Raw genomic sequence first — 4,694 nt, forward strand, 5'->3', positions numbered from 1 at the left:
CAAAGGACAAACACCAATTTCTGAGAGTAGAGCTGCCCCACTGGGGACCCAACTGGTCAGTTGAGCAAGCCAGTTCTCTCTCTCTCTCTCTCTCTCTCTCTCTCTCTCTCTCTCTCTCTCTCTCTCTCTCTCTCTTTCTCATTTTCTCTCTCTCTCTTTCTCTCTCTCTCTCTTTCTCATTTTCTCTCTCTCTTTCTCTCTCTCTCTCTCTCTCTCTCTCTCTCTCTCTCTCTCTCTCTCCCTTCCCCCCCCTTTTTTTTTCAGAACAAAAGACAAACAACAACAACATATGCTGTAACCACTGGGGATACAAAGACAAAAATGAAATAACCTCTTCCTTGAAGTAGCTTACATTCTTGTTTTTGAGTCATTTCTATCATGTCTAACTCTTTGTGACTCCATTTGGGGTTTTCTTTGCAAAGTTATTGGAGTGCCTTGCTATTTCCCTTCTCCAGCTCATTTTATAAATGAGGAAACTGTGGCAAACAGGTTAAGTGACTTACCTAGCATCACGCAGCTAGTGTCTGAGGCTACATTTGAACTCAGTTCTATCTGACTGCCAGCCTAGTGCTCAATGCACAGCACCACCTAACTGCCCTACTAGGGAAAAAACACACACAGATAAGTATTCTGCGGGAGGGTATACAAGGAGAGAGAGTGGGGAGAGAGAGAGAGAAAGAGAGGTGGGGAGGAAGGGAGAGGGAGGGAAAAAGGGAAGGAAGGGAAGAAGGAGAGGGAGAGGGAAACAGAGAGGGAGAGGAAAAGGGAGAGAAAAAGGGAAAAGCAGAGGGAGAGGCAGAGGGAGAAGGGGAGAGAGAGGGAGAGAGAGAGAGGGAGAGAGAGATGTTATGGGGGGAAAGGCAGTGAAAACTGAATTCTTTTAAATGGTTATGGATTGTATTTAAATAGAATGTCTAGAGTTCCTTATTTTCTAGGGGGATCTTCCTTCATTTAGGCTCTAAACTTCCATGAAAGTGGTAGCTACATTTTTAAAGCATAGTCTTAATGGATATTAACAATAAGAGGATCATCTAAGTTATATTTTGTGACATATTTTAGATAATCTCTTATGATTTTGACATAACATAAAGAAGATACTTCATTGAACACTTATTGGTATAGTAACTTTATTTTTAAAAACAAAATAATTACAAATAGGGAAACATTAATAGTGGACTATTTCAGTATCATAGGAATTAACAATCCTAATGCTTTCCCCTAAAAATTGTAAATATTTGTAAAAGCTGGTTATATTCTAAAGCATTAAAAAAAACTTTTAAATCAATCTATAAAAGCAGAAATTGTAAACACTACTTTTAAAGGCTACCACACAATTAAAATAGTAAACTTAGCAAATGAAAGAAAACTAAAAAAGTGATTTGCTTAAAAAAAACTGGATCAAAAATCAAATTATTGAAACCACTTAGAAATATATTCAAGATGGTAACAAGGATAATGTAAACTATAAAAATTTATGATATATGACTAAAGCTGTAAATGTATTTCCCTAAATAATTATATTCACAGAAGAATGTTATTTGCAGTTAAATTAATTAGAAATATATAGTCATATGAAAAATGCTCTAAATCACTATTAATTAGAGAAATGCAAATTAAAATAACTATGAGGTACCACCTCATATCTATCAGATTGGCTAAGATGACAGAAAAAATAACAAGAAATATTGGAGAGGATGTGTGAAAACTGAAACACTAATACATTGTTGGTGGAGTTGTGAACTGATCAGCCATTCTGGAGAGCAATTTGGAATTATTCCCAAAGAGCAACTAAACTGTGCATATCATTTGATTTAGCAGTGTCACTACTGGGTTTGTATCCCAAAGAGATCACAAAAGAGGGAAAAGGACCCACATGTGCAAAAATATTTGTAGTAGCTCTTTTTGTGGTGGTGATGAATTGGAAATTGAGTGAATGCTTAAAAATTGGGGAATAACTGACTGAGTTATGGCATATAAATGTAACAGAATACTACTATTCTATAAGAAATGATGAGTAAGCTGATTTCAGAAAAGCCTGGAAAGACTTACATGAACTGAAGCTGAGTGAAATAAGCAGAATCAGGAGAATGCTGAACACAACACTGTATGATGACCAATTATGATAGACTTAGTTCTTCTTGACAATACATTGATTCAAGACAATTTGCATGTACTTTCAGATGTGCTCTTAGTTTCTTAGTTTTGCTTAGTTGTTTGACTTTGTTATAAAAGAACTTTGATAGAATGAGAATAATCTGTAAATATCGCTAATGTAAAAAATACATTAATACAACTTTTTTTAAAAAGAGAAATAGATTTTGGGGGAGACACAGATTTAATTCAAGAAATTGAGAGAGTAATAGAGGAAGTTATCAGTTCTGTTTCTGACAAATCAAATTTGAAACATTGATTGGAGACCCATGTGAAAATGTTTTCCAGGTTAAATAATCCCCAGTTATTTCAGAACCAACTCTCATCATCCTCATTGTCTTCTCTTGGACTTTCTTTTTATCATTCCTATCAAGTGAGATTTAAGATTTTCTCTTGAGATATCCCAGGGAGATAGATGCATCTTGGAAAACCTCCTTCATTTTGTATTGATTAGCGTATATTCTCACATGTATATTTTCTCTGATTTCTGTTTTGTTGTCACATTGGATAAACATTTATTTGTTATAGAACTGATACTTGGTGGGGAGGAGGTCAAGCTTTGGTATATAGAGCAGGATATTCCTTCCTGTTAAAAAAATAGTGATCAGAAGCTTAGCTTGAATCAAAAAATAAGTTTCTCCAGGCTAACAATGTTTAAAGCAGCAAATACATATCATTTTAGCTCCATATCTTTTCACTAAAAATAGCAGAAAGGCTAGCCTTTACTTTCCCTCCTAACCTTACTCAAAAATATCCCTTGGAAAAGGGTTGGGGAAGACTGGAGATATTTATTCTTGCCTCCCTGTGAACTATATTTAGACAGATCCATATGGACACACAGAACCCAGGTGAGCAAAAATAATAGTTCCTCAAAGTCACCATATATCATTGTAAGGGGGAGGAATGCCCAGAAAAAGTCACAAAAATCTACCCATGTTCAATATTTTATTCTACACATTATCTTCCTTTTCCTTTCCCTAAGGCTAGTTACATTATGTATTTATATTTATCTTGTGGTTAACCAAAACCCCCATTTCAAAATGTAATGTTATCAGGTTAAGTCATCCTATGTTTGAATGATTCTTTTTAAACTAAGATAAACTGTTAAATGGATGTTATTAGTCTCAATCCAACATTTCTGCTGAGACAATATAATTTTGAATCTTGATTTTCTGATCCAACTATTATCTAATTTTCTCAGTTTTGTGTAATCTGCAAATCTGATAAGCTTGATGTCATCAAAGTCACTGATGAAAATGTTGAACTAGAAAGTGTCAGCTGGAAAAGTAATCAACATTTCTCAACAACTTGACATATATATTAATCAACATTAAAATATAGTTGTTCAACTAAAAAATCATCTTACTATATTGTGTCATTCACATTTCTCCACTTAGACCACATGGATATCATGAAATTATTCTGTAAATATATTATTTGCTCTATCTGTTCTAAAAGAGATTATGTTGAAGAGGAATGCAAGCCACTAAAAAAAGAGTTACTGATTGTATAGTGATGAATAATGTAACTATAACCAAAATAGAAAAAAAGAAAGACTGGAAGGATTTATTCTTTGTAAATTAATTCTGGCTACCACAGCTTACTCCCTGATAAAGTGAAAATAGTGCTAGAATTGGAGGAAAAGTATCTGATTGAAATCTTATTTCTATTACTTGCTAGTTGTATGCAAGTCATTTCACATCTCTATGTCTCAATTTCTTCATCTTTAAAATAAGGAAAAATGTATACCAGATTATTTCCAAGGATCCTCCCAATGCCAAATCTATGATTCTTTCCTGAGTGTTCATAATGAAATTTATCAATTGATCAATAAGAATTTATTATATGATTATTATTAGTCAGTTACTATGCTATGTTTGGGGAATACAAACACAAAGAATGGGACATTTCCTGCTTTCAGGGAGTTTACATTCTAACAGAAGACTCAACAAGAACATATATAAGTAAACTGAGGGGGAAGAAAGTGAATAAAAGGAAAGTTGTCACTTAAGAAATATGGGGAGGCACTCAAAGTTAAAAAAAAAATCAAGAAAGGCTTTATGTGGAAGATGCTGCTTAAGCTTTATCTTAAAGGAAAAGAATAATTCTGTTAAAAAAAAAAAAAAAAAGAATGCATCCCCAACACAGGGAATAGTTAGTGGAATGGCATAAAGATTCTCTTGATGAGAAACAGAGAGAAAACCGGTTTGACTGCATCATACAGTGAGGGAAAGGGACTAATAAAACATGAAACTGGAAATATATTTTGGAGTTAAGTTGTGTGGTCTTTTAAAAGCTAAAGGTGTGTTTATATTTGATCATAGAGAAAATAGGGAACCAACTGAGTATATGTCAAAAGGGAAAGACATAGTTAGATCTATGTTTAAGGAAAATCATCTTGGCAATTGTATAGAAGATGGTCTGCAGTGTTCCAGTGATTTAATTACTATTTCCAGAATTTTGGTGGGCATTGATATTGAAGACTAGAGAGAGTGGGAATGTTGAGAGGTAATGGAAAAGAATGAGATCAAAACACAAGCAGA

Source organism: Antechinus flavipes, chromosome 4, assembly GCF_016432865.1.
Source record: "Antechinus flavipes isolate AdamAnt ecotype Samford, QLD, Australia chromosome 4, AdamAnt_v2, whole genome shotgun sequence".
Taxonomy (NCBI): domain Eukaryota; kingdom Metazoa; phylum Chordata; class Mammalia; order Dasyuromorphia; family Dasyuridae; genus Antechinus; species Antechinus flavipes.